At 36.6% G+C, this 13,664-nt stretch overlaps 1 protein-coding gene across 1 annotated transcript in view; it reads left to right on the top strand.

Annotated features, from left to right (window-relative positions):
• The first annotated feature begins 5,294 nt into the window (after positions 1 to 5,294).
• The window catches only part of LOC127654795 (histone deacetylase 4-like), a 255,719-nt gene continuing 247,349 nt past the window's right edge, over positions 5,295 to 13,664 (top strand). Inside the window, exon 1 of the mRNA XM_052142223.1 lies at positions 5,295 to 5,389. The gene's annotated coding sequence lies outside the window, so the exon portion shown is untranslated. The remainder of the gene's footprint in view (positions 5,390 to 13,664) is intronic.

Here is a 13,664-nt window from a genome sequence, read left to right on the forward strand (position 1 = left end):
TGTAAACAAACCAGAGAATTGAATCTCCATGACAGTGATCGATCGACGTATTATAGCAAGATCCTCCAAGTAAGCAACGACCTTCGCCAGCATTGCCGACATGCTCGACAGTTAATGCTGAATCTCTCCCGCCACACCGTCCAAACACCCTGTCAGGGGTGTCAGCTTGAGCACGTAAGTGTCTTTTAATGTCTCCAGAGCCTGAGGATTTTGAATTCTTTGACATATTTTCTTCATAGAACAGTTATGGATGAGGGTGTATCGAATCTCATTGGTTTATGACACAAAAAGTATTCAAAACTAGCAAGTGCACAGAGCTCACCAATCACACGTCCGAACTTTGCATGAAAGCCACGCGACTCGAGTAAAGCATTTTTAATAGTTTGTATTTACAACAACACGCAATTTTTAACACAATTCATTATGCAATAGTTATAACAATTGACTTAATAAATCCACAGGTTTGTAATAATAATCTAAAAGTTAATTAGTAGTAATATTATTTATCTAAAACTCATACACATGAAATAATATAACATTAACTATAAGTTAACATTATAACCATAAGTAAGATTAATAAACAAGTAAAAAACGTGGGGCAGATCTGAACAGGCCCTCCGGCTCATCTTTATCACCCTCCCGGCTGATTATCTCGATTCAGGGCTGGGCGTGTGACCTCCTCGTAACAAACATAATGAGAAATTATATAAAAATATGTACCTTTTATGACATTGTTTATGTCATGGTTTTGTAGTCAAATGTCCCCTTTTGACTTCTACTTGTCATGGATCTGATGATGTTGATGGCCATAACTTCAGAGGTGCTCTGAGTTAGGTGAAGGTCTTTGCTAAAACCCATGTTAAATTATTGTGGCATCTTCAATAATAAAATACATAATTATCATGTTTTTGTAGGCTTCATGACAATCAAACTAGTTAAGTTGAGAAATTGAAACATTTCCATCACTTTCTCTCTTGACAACTATTCACACTCTTGAATAGATCTTGATTCATCTCTTCCATTGCGCTATGTTGATTGGAGGGGAAAAAACAGCTCAAGATATTTGCTGTTTATGATAAACACAATTTTTGCATCTTTTGTTGAATTAAGAGTCGAGAATAGAATATACCATAAACAGTATATTAATACTAAGATAAACATGTCGTCTAAAAGATAGAATCTTTTTGGCATAAAGGGCTCTTTGAAACTGAGTAAAGAACCCTAGGGTTCTATATAGAACCCAAAGAACCTTTTTTTCAAAGAGTGTAAAATGTTTGTACACCACAAAATCTAACCACATACCTACATGTATGGCTGGAATACTTCATGTATATTACTTTGATCAGCACAAAAAAAGGCCCACTCGCTTAGCATTGTGTAAATATAAGACAATCTGAATGATCTGTGGATCATTGTGGATTAGATAAAACCCTATAGTCCTTTGAGTATTAGACAGGGCAACCTGAGAAACTGCAGTCACCACAACAACGCTTAACATTCATCTGAGGTTCAAAATCACGATCAGGCACATTCATCTAAGAATAGGTGTGTGTGTGTGTGTGAGAGAGAGAGAGAGAGAGAGAGAGAGAGAGAGAGAGAGAGAGAGAGAGAGAGAGAGATTACTTATTTTGGTTTCCAACATACATGGCTGCGACTATTTTCCTCACATGGTCTTACCTAAAATAATTTCAACTCAAATTATTATAAAATGTTCATTTGTTTATGTATTTGGGGTGGGACTATATTGTGGGACTATCAGTTTGAAGTTAATTTTTAGAGTTGAGCTGAGCATAACTAGAAATATATATATATATATATTTATTAGTAGGATAGTACTTTATTCATCATGCACTTCTTATCGTGGAGTTAATGTTGGCTCGCTACTAACCCTAGTCAGACTTAAATCAGTCAGCAGGCCTGCTATGGACTGTGTCCCCATGTAATACTGGTGATCTTTTAAATGTTCGCTCGTTGGCTGGTAAAGGCTAGCAATATGCTCAGAGATGTTATTATTGACAATAACTTGGACATACTCTTCTTAACTGAAACTAGGCAAACAGCAAACGATTACATGGAACTCAACCTGATGACACTGGAGGGCTCCACCTTCCTTGCTGAGCCCCGACTCCAAGGCAGGGGTGGTGGCTTAGTGGTCATCCACTGACATAGTATTCAATTGACTTTTGTTGATTATTTATGAAACCTTATCATTTAAATATCTCTGTATTAGCCTGTTAGGGCATACCCCGTTGCTTGTAATTCTAATCTATAAACCACATAATAGAGACCCAAACTTTATTTCTGACCTCAGTGAATTGCTTACTATAGCCTTTGTATCACATAAAAAAGTGATAATGTTGGGAGATTTCAATATCCATGTTGACACTACTTCATACTTCATTATGAGTTTATGTCTAATACTTGATTGTTTCAATTTCAATCAGCATGTAAATTTCCCTACTCATTGTCATGGCCACATGTTGGATTTGGTATGTTCATCTTGGCTTAACAATCTTTCTGTGTTGGGAACTTTAGATCATAAGCTCATTAAGTTTTAGCTGTTATCTTTTTAAGTCTTGTAGCAAAAAAACAGATATTGCATCATAATATAAAATCTATCAATCTATATCACCTTTCACCGATTCTATCTGCAGTTCGGTACTCTCATCTTATTTAAAACTTTACCGCACTGATGAAATTCTTTCTTTATACAATGCAACAATAACATCCATCTTAGATCACTATGCACCTGTCAAGAGTAGACTGGTTCCTTCCTCTTATTCCTCTCCTTGGTATACTCCTGAATTGCGGGATATGAAAGCAAAGGGTCGATATCTGGAACAGCTCATCAAGAAAACTGATGACTATTTATTCTGTGGCTCTCTCTGATCATCTTGTCCAATACAAGGCTTCCCTTAATACTAACTTTTTTTTCCCCATGATCAATAATTTAAACTCTAAACCTAAAACTCTTTTCCACTGTTAAGAAACTTACACAGTCTCCATCACTGTCTCCACCTGCATCTGTTGAGCTATGTGACTCATTTCTCCAGTTTTTCAAAAACAAAACTGACTTAATCTGCGGCCACTTTAACCCTTCTGAGGCTACTGAGAAATATGATTTTTTTCATATCCACCCGGTCACCCAACTTACTACTTTTTCCAATACCACCCCAACTTATGTTGCTGAGTTGATTAATAAATCACACTCTTCGAGGCCTGGGTAGCTCAGCGAATATAGATGCTGACTACCATACCTAGAGTCACGAGTCCGAATCCAGGGCGTGCTGAGTGACTCCAGCCAGGTCTCCTAAGCAACCAAATTGGCCTGGTTGTTAGGGAGGGTAGAGTCACATGGGGTAAGCTCCTTATGTAGCCATAATGTGGTTCTCGCTCTCGGCGGGGCGCGTGGTGAGTTGTGCGTTGGATGCCCATGCTCAACAAGCCACATAATAAGATGTGCGGATTGATGGTCTCAGATGCGGAGGCAACTGAGATTTGTTCTCCGCCACCCGAATTGAGGCGAGTCATTACGCCACCACGAGGACATAGGCGCATTGGGAATTGGGCATTCCAAATTGGGGAGAAAAATAAATCAATGTGCAATCTTGACCCTGCACCTACTTCTCTCCTTAAATATTCTCTTCATGCTATCACTACTTCTATCTCTCACATGATTTATACATCACTTGCTTCTGGTATTGTTCTATTAGCTTTAAAAACAGCCACTGTCTCCCTTATTCTCAAGAAACCTGGTGCTGACCAATGTGTATTGGAGAATTATAGGCCTATTTCCAGCCTTTCATTTGTGGCCAAGATCCTTGAGAGAGTGGTTGCTTCCCAAATTCAGGAACCCCTGAAGTCTAACAATCTCTTCGAGGCCTTTCAGTCAGGTTTTCACCCACTACATAGCACAAAAAGCATAGTAAATGACCTTCTATTCCTGCAGACACAGTTTCACTCAACATTTTCTACTCGATCTTAGCTTAGTTTTTGACACTGTCTCCCATAAAATCATTGTTACTCATCTTTCATCTACAGTATAGGCATCTCTGGCACTGCTTATCAGTGGTTCGTATCCTATCTACAGTATTACAGAATTACAAATCATCAATTGCTTCTGTTTTAAGAGGGGCCCCTCAAGGGTCAGTGCTGGGCCCCCCTTCTTCCATTTGGTGAAATGATACGGAAACATGGCCTTAGTTTCCACTGTTATGTGGATGACACCCAGATTTACGTTAGATATAGCTCCTCAACACCATTCCCACCACCGTCATTATCTGCGTGCCTTCATGATTTAAGACATTGGTTGGATGCTAAGTTCTTGAAGCTCAATGCGGAGAAGACTGAGATTTTGATAATGGGCTCCAAATCATTGGTATCACGCTGTTGGACCTTACTTTGGATCATTTTTTTCATTTTACGCAATATGTCTCTGTCAGTACTCAATACGAATGATACAGAAACACTAGTCTATGCATCCATTTCCAATAGATTGGTTTATTGTCATCACTCTTCTTTGGTTTACCGACTAATCACTAAATTGCCTACAATACATCCAAAATACTGCAGCTAGAGTTCTTACTTCCAGTAAACAGTCTGCACACATCACTCCCATTCTGCAACAGCACCATTAGCTACCGATTACCTATCACATTCAATACAAGATATTGTTTATAACTTTCAAGGCTCTTCATAATTGCTCCTCAGTACATCACTGAGTTGCTTCGCTCTTATATTCCCACTCACACTTTATGGTCTACTGGGGCAAATTTTCCATTTGTCCCGAAGTTCAGGTTGTCTTCAATGGGAGGCAGGTCATTTATAACTCATCTCTTCACTCAGTGTTATCTCTCAGTTGCTTGGTAGGGAGTTTTTGTTTTGAGTGTATGTGTTATTTGTCCATTTGCTGTATTCCATGTATTTGCTCTCATGTAAAGAGACTATGGGGATAAAAAAGGCGCTATATAAAAAAGGGTATTATTATTATATTATTATTTACCCCAGGGGGAAACTGCAGTTACAGCAGTAACCAGAGATATTTCAATGACCAATGAACCCTGTAAATATATTATTTCTGTAATCTATTTCTAATGGAGGTGGTGGCTCATACAAACTTGTGAAACCAATATACCACAATTTCAATGTTTTAACAATAACGCTATATTAAAGCAGTATATCAAAAACGGGTTTGACCATGTAGACGACTGGCTCCAGCGACTCAGTGCGCCGCCCGCCTCTGGAGGAAATGCGCCGGGGACAACACGTGATCCGCTCGCCACAATCCAGTATGGCGGAATCCGTTGGCGAGTGGAACTGTAGTTGGCGCGCTCTCCAACGGGAATAAAGTCCGGTGCGGTGCACCCAATCGCGGCGGAGCTGCGGAGAGGTGAGCACTGAGTCTCATGCGTCTTCCAATGTTTTTATCCATAGATGCACTGATCGATTTAATACGGGAAAGAAACTTATGGACGGTTACGGCGCAGATGAAACAATCAAAACAGTGTGTGTGTGTGTGTGTGTGTGTGTGTGTGTGTGTGTGTGTGTGTGTGTGTGTGTGTGTGTGTGTGTGTGTGTGTGTGTGTGTGTGTGTGTGTCAGAGGGTAGTTATATTGAATCGTAGCTATCGGAGTAGTTGTGTCACGTTTCGTTTTTGAAACGAATCTGCCAAATTTAAAAGAATGTTCCTTGTTCAAAACGATTTAAGCTCATTTAAGAGCATTTGTGGCATAATGTTTATTTCCACAAAAATAGTTGTTCCTCGTTTATTTATAATAATAATAATTAGGAAGGCATGAAGGAAAGGTCCATAAATATTGATATATGTATATATACATTTATAAATATAAATATGAATATAATTTTAAAATGATAGCCACAAGAGGTATTATACATGTATATACATGGGGGAGAAACTTCTGACACCCCCTTCCCAGTCTGATAAAGAGACTACACACTTGCCCACTCTAAAGATCATAATTCCCCCCAAATTTCAATATAGTACATGCCCTGAATGTTTACATGACAATCAGGTATTTACCTGGGTTTATCAGCACAGTCACGACGATTAACTTGTAATTGTACACAGTAAGCGATTTTATCACACTAAAAATATTACACGTATAATCTTGTTTACATCTTGTTGCCATACCTTTGAAACAGCATGTATTTTAATGTTTATCAACTGGCCCCATTCACAAATTGTAAGTGCTTTAACAACATAAAAAAAAATACAAAATAAAACGAGGGACGAATCAAAAATTGGTTTATTGTTTTTATATATATATATATATATATATATATATATATATATATATATACTGTATGTTTATGAAGAATCATAATGTATGGTTTTAAAAAATAATGCATATGTACATTTTAGGAATAAATGATGGACTACATTTTAAGGCTTGTTGAATGCTTATTGATGTAATGTTGCAGAAAGGTTCTGGGATTTAGGGAACGTTAGGTGAGCCATTTTTCACAATGCTGAAATAATAATAATAATAAAATCTTGGTCACACTTTCTATGAAGCCCATATTTATAATGCGTTGTAAAGGCATGTCTCATAATAAACCTTTTAATATGTTATAGCTTCTCATAAATAATTGTTACCACAATTATAATACATTATAATTCTTACCTATTCATCGATATACCTGAGAGTACAATGCATTATAACACAAGCAACATCCAATTTTATCTGCAGAAGATGTAATATATTGTATTTATTTGTAATGTATATAATAGGGATGCTTTAAGTAAAATGACAAAAGCAATGTCTTATAAACATGCATAAGATATTTTTAAGTGGTTATTAGACATTACAAGTCATGCTAGAAGTTATATATGTACAGTACACATGCACAAAATATAAAATAACACATTCAATGTAAATTTTGAGATATTACGAAAAACACTTGAAAAGCTACAATGTTAAAATATATCAGAAACTGTCTCCCGAGAAACAAATATGTATGTTGACGTTAATAATACAAAAAAATTATTAAACTGATTCTATACTGAACTCGAATCAATAAACTTGTGTTAAAAAATGTATTGTATGTTACAAGTTTATGTTATGGCTGTTTACAAAAAGATGTTGCTTTTGTAACTTTACTTAAAGCAGGTAAAGACCACTTAGAATATGATCATGACATAAAACCTTTTGACTATTTACACTATGCTGCTTTTGCATGAAAGCACTAATAGATTACATTTATTAGCTGTGTTAAAATTGTATGTTGCTTGTGTTATAATGCATTATACTCTTAAGTTTAATATAACTATGGATACGAGAACTCCTATAACAGGGCTCGACATTAAACATTGTCATGTGCTTGTCCTTCAGACAAGTAAATTGGTCATTCACAAAAGGTTACTTGGCCGGAGACAAAAACAAAAGAAATTATGTAAGAAAGAAAAAAAAAGAAAAGCCTCCATTGTCATCATTTACACCTAATAGGGATTAAGAACAGTGCAGAAAGACAGTAAATCATTACTCACCGTCAAGCCTGTATGAATTTCTGAATTCTGAGGAGCACAAAATTTGATTATTAGTCACAGTCACTATTCACTGTCACTGCATCTTTTTTTCTCTCCATTAAATAACAGTGAATTGAGACTGAAACTAACATTCTCCCTAACATCTTTTGAGTTCCATGGAAGATGGAAAGTTAGGCAGGTTTGGCTCATCATAAAGGCGAGTAATGATGACAGAATTTTCCGTTCATTCACATTAGATAATGCATTAGCTATCATGAACTAACAATGAACAATATTTAACAGCATTTATCAATCTTAATTTTAGTTACTAAAAAAACAAAACAATTAGTGCATGAACTAACGTTAACATATACAACTTTTTATTTTAATGTATTCAAATGTATTAATATACTGTATGTTGGAATTAACATTAACCAAGGTTAATAAATTATGGAAAATCGGTGCTTATTGTTAGTTCATGTTAACTGGCGTAGTTAACTAACGTTAACAAATGGAACCTTTATGCTTTGAAAATGTTAATAGATAAAATCCTGAGAAAACTTCACTGCTAAACCAGTTATGTTGGATTTTCAAACAGATATGCATATTAAAGATTAGGGCAGGGTATCGTTCCAAAAAATATGACATCGATATCAATATCTTGACTTTGAGACTGGTTCCTAAAACGATACTTTTTTCGATACCAATTTTATGAAATCCATTTAACAATATTATCTCAAAAAAATTTTGGTTTATTTTTTCAGTTTGTTAACTTTTTTTACAGACTCAAAGACTTATTTCCTGAGCCTTCTGGTCTCCTCATGCCAGGGTCAGCAGGGGCAGAGGCTATAACATTAATTTGAAGAGGGCAAAAAAAAAGCAAGAAAGCTAAACTGTTAATTCAGCCAACCCTAAGGATAAGTACGGTTTAACAAGATAACTAGTTTAATGTGTGTCAATCTTAATCAGTTACTGTCAACCTTAAAACATTTTTAGCATTGTAGACATTATAGACATACATCCAAACAATATCTAACGTTACGTAGGTCCCAGTTTATAGGACTATGTCACCGCGCACAGAAACGTTCATTTAACAAGTAGCCTACACAAGCATGTACAAGTTAGCCAATTTTGTTTGTTTGCTAAACGTTAACCTAACTGTCGGAGTCCCAGTCATAGCACTGCTGCATTCATCAGTAGTTTTGGAGGAGGACTCGTGGTGGGTATGTTGAAGGAAGATCTGTGGCAGGATGCTGAGAGGATTGCTGAGACTGCACCGGCTCGGTCTTCTTGCAGTTGAAGACGGAGCAACTTTCTGCTCTTTAAGTTTATTCTGTGCACTGTCAAGTGCTTCATCAGATTTGTCTTGTTGCCGGTCTTGTCACAAATATTGCATTGCATGCTGTTGGCATCGAGTCTGGTGAAATGTAGCCACACTTTTGATCTTTTCCACATCTATGGGGGTTGGGACACTTACACACTACAGCCTCACATATGAGCCGCATCTCTGGGCGTAACCGGCGTAAACTTGTGTTTTTCCTTGATGCCTAAACACAGCCAATCACCGGCACTTTTAGATTTGGGCACATCTAGCATACTACATTCTTATCACTGACGTTGATGAGATTAACCCCTTAGGTATCAAAATTTGGTACAGAACGACAATACATTTTTGATACTCGACAGTTTAGAGGAAATTCGTCACGTTGTTAATCTAGCTACAGCAAATGCGCACGAGGGACGGTAGTCCCCGCGCCAGAGGTAGCTTCAGTCAGGTGCAGTTAGACGTGGCGAGAAATGCCATTTTTAAAGTTTGTTTATGATGCAATTCCTTATTATTTGAACTTTAATAAAGGATGCATTATATATTAAAGATATAATGTCAGGTTATTTGCTTTTTAGATGCTCTGACATGCAGGTTTTGCTTAAGTGGAATGACAGATCCGGCTCTGCTTTATTTCACGATGACAGTGCTTCTGTATTTACTTATTTTGCATTTTTCCATTATAATTCCGTTATATTTTGTGATCTACATCACCTGAAGCTGTTTGGAAAGTTTAGAGTGCATCTGGACATGTGTTTTCTTCCTCTCCTCAGTCAGGCAAGAGCTGCTGTGCTCCTCTCTCGCGTCATCATTAGAGTGTCTTATGATCTAATGTTACGTTGAATGAGATCAAACGATTATTCGACAACTAAAAGTTTTGTCGTCAATTTTAACTGTTGACGTTGTCGATAATGTCGACTCTAGAAAGATGAGAGATGTAACGGGTGCTTATGTCTGTTTTAAGTGTTTCTCTTCACTCTGCAGATGGTATTATTACACAAAGCGTTTTTGCAATTTTTGCCTTTCTTGTTGCATTACGAGGGAGCGCCACGATGTGACGAGACTAAATTAAATCTCTTCGACGTTGCACGCTTGTGATGAAGAGAGATTTGTTGATTATAAACAAGAGCAATAGTTTTATCGCATCACTCGCTTATAGAGATGTGGTACAACATCGCAAGTCGCATGTCCAATGAATGGGTTAATAGCCGTTTATATATGTAAAATCTAACGTTCAGTAAATATGCGCTTCTCCACTGAGCACTCAAGCTGCTGCACGCTGCACCACAAGTGAAGGCGAGAGGGAGAGAGGGCGATGTGATAGAGGGAATTCCCCACATTTTGAAAGTGAAATGTGCAGGAATTATTAAAATATTACTCAGATTAGCCTGAGATTTTAATCAGGCTACTTGTCCGGTCAGGCAAGTAAACTTGCCTCTCTTTAACTTGCCCGTTCAAAATTGCACTTTTCCTGGACAAGGGTTGATGTCGAGAACAGTATAATGTATTATAACTGTAGTTATAATTATTTATGAGAAGTTAGAACTTATTATAAGGTGTATTATGAGACATTCTGAATGCAGTATAATGCATGTATAATGTCTTTACAATGCATTGTAAATATGGGCTTCATAGAAAGTGTTACACTAACATTCCTAGAACATTCTGTGAACCAAATATTGTTATTTAGAAAGTCAGTCGAATGGTAATTCAATTTGTCCTGTATTCAATATTTTTTTTTATAGGTTGGTGCAACTCTTGGTATCCTGGTTAAACATTTAAAAAGCACATAACCTGTGGAATTGTAACCAATAAAAGGCGCCTGTTTCTGTCTGTGAATGGAAGTTCTGACCTCACACACAACATTAAATGCATAGCTGATGATACAGTTATGCATCCTTTTATTTGTGTTTTTTACGCGTCTTTGTGTTTACTGTGTAACATTGTCCTGTGGTGCATGAATAAATGGCTGAAGCTGTTTATCACGTGAATTTCAATGTTCAGTTACATATGAACCTCATATTTAGTGATTTTTAATGAGGTTTCTGTAGATTTCCATTGCAAGATTTTGTTGCTTTTCACATTGGTTGTACTTATTTAGTTAACCCTCATGTTTAGTTGATATTGACCTTTATTTTGCCTTTTAATATGAATTTCAATGTGCAATTTTTCCAGTTACTAAATTGAATGACTAGACAGAACATTAAAAACACTCAAATAGAAGTTTAATTAGTTAAAGTTTGTGTGAAATTGAGTAAATATATATATATAGATATTTTAGCTAATTTATGTATATTTCATTTACTGTTATATTTAATTGTGTGATTTATCGTCAAAATATTGGCCTATCAACCACCCTGCTCTCTGGATATCGGCTTGTAAAAACCCCATTATGGTCGACCACTACAAGTAATCTATCATTTCTCGTGGCTGACGTTTAAAGCATGGTATCAAGTTACAAATTTGGTTTATAATCAGTTTTAATGAGATTATGAAAAGTCATGAACTATCTACCTAATGCATTTTTTTCGATGTTGAATACTTTCCTTTTATCAGCTTTATATGCGTTGACAATTATAAAAATATAAATGCCGTCTTTGTGACCAGCACAACACATTGATTCAACCAATAGCATGAGTTTTGGGGTGGGGCTATTTGTTTGTTTAACCAATGGAAATTTGGGGGAGTGTTCATTTAACCTGTGTGACAAGCAATATAGTTGCACTTTTGTTTGGTAATGCTAGTGTTACGAAATTTACATTTCAGCTTTAAAATGTTAAGTAGGCCTATGTTTATTAAATGACCTTGGGGTCTCTCAGACCTCAAACAGAACATAAGGGGTTAACATGTTCATAGTATGGTTTATAAACTTTCCTTAGCTGTTTTCATGTTCGGTGCTGAGTCACAGTGGCTGTGTTGTCCAATGGTGGTTATATTGTCAGACTTGGCAGCTGTCACACAGACGGTGGTTGAAGCTCCAACATGTGGCATCATGCACAAGCTTATAAAATCCCGGGTTTAATCACAGGCTGTAGGAAACTCGCTCGTCTATCCACATTCCGGCTCTCAAGGACCGGCGTTCAGACCTTGTAAATTCCAGGCCCCACAGGAAGAAGGTCAAAACAGCCATCTGAGAACTTGACTGCAGAGTGTTAATCCAGTCTTGCATGACCCTAGTTTTTCACTTTTTGACTTTCTGCAAACACAAAAATACCATGCACATCATGCTGTTTTGTATTTTGTGTGGTTTTATAAAGCTTTAACGGTTCTTTTTGGAAAATGTTTGCTTCTGCTTTGCTTTTTCTGTGTGGTTGAATTTCACGAAACCTGTCAAGAAAATGTCCAGGTCGTGTTTAAACCTGGCTTGAAATTATGTTTAGCTGCTGATTAGGATTTTTGGCCTTGTGACATTATTTTAATGACAATTTAGCATGTTTCTAATTACTTAAAGGGATAGTTCACCCAACATTTTTAATTCTCTCATCATTTACTCACACTCATGACATCCCAGATGCATATGACACAAACAAAGATTTCTGGAAGAACATCTCAGCTCTGTAGGTCCATTTAATGCAAGTGAATTGCGGCCCAAATTTTGAAGTTTGAAAAAGGACATAAAAATTATATATTTCAGTCCTTTTTTACCATAAGTCCTCCTCCTTGCCCAGTAGGTGACAATATGCATGAAGAATGTGAAATTTGAGATTTATAGTAAAAAAGGACTTAAATTAAATGTTCTCACCCACAGCTATCATATCGTTTCGGAAGATATGGATTTAGCCATTGGAGTCATGGTTTACTTTTATGCTGCCTTTAAGTGCTTTTTAGAGCTTTAAAGTTCTGGACATTCACTTGCATTGACTGCACCTACAGAGCTGAGATATTCTTCTAAAAATCTTTGTGTTCTGCAGAAAGAAAGTTATACACTTCTGGGATAGCATGAGGGTAAATGATGTGAGAATTTTCATTTTTGTTGGTACTATCCCTTTAATGAAAAATAAATCACATTTTTATTATTGTAATGCAGAATAAAATAATATATTTTTTAAATTGAGAAGTAGTTGTACATTTATAAAAATAAATAAATAAATAAGTTCTATTGACAATTACCATTGAGAATAATGGGAATTACTCAAAAATAAATAAGAAACCTCAAAAGAAAACCATCCCGACCTATTAAGGTAATGAGAAATTGCCATGAAAAAATTTCAAAATGCAAACAAAATCTTAATGGTCCTAAAATGTCTTTCTTTTTTCTTTTCTTTTGATTTTTGGGATACAATATTTAATATAAAATATTATCTCAATATTTATGGCGATAAAATAATCCACGATATAGATGATAAGCTTTTGAATAATTTTCTATAAATAGCTTATTTTCTACATCTAGATGATCAGGGCGTGTCACGAAAAGCACAAGCATTTCAGCATTCTCAGACTACATTTCCACTCGCTCAAAGCCGCTCACAACGCTAGGGAACAGCTTGCTCTGCATCACTGTCAATCCTACAATCCACTTCCTGAGTGTGCCGCTCTGCTCCCATAGGAATTACACGAAAATGCTCTCCGTTTACAACTTACAACGTGCCAGTGGAAATGTATGGCCAGGCTGTATGAAGTTAGCGGCCTTGCTAATAATTTGGCTCACGGACACCGGATTGATTCCATCTAGACTGCAAGACTTCATGACGACGGTTGTGCCCTCTCATCATCTCTAGTGAGCAGCACGACAAAACAACCGTGCTGTGTACACCAGATTTGATCTTTCTGCTCTGTATTCTTGAATATTTTCCTTTATCTCCGAAAACTCTCTGGCTCTTTTCCCTGCATTAGACATGAGGCGCCGCATAAGTT

The sequence above is a fragment of the Xyrauchen texanus genome, chromosome 14, assembly GCF_025860055.1.
Source record: "Xyrauchen texanus isolate HMW12.3.18 chromosome 14, RBS_HiC_50CHRs, whole genome shotgun sequence".
Classification (NCBI taxonomy): domain Eukaryota; kingdom Metazoa; phylum Chordata; class Actinopteri; order Cypriniformes; family Catostomidae; genus Xyrauchen; species Xyrauchen texanus.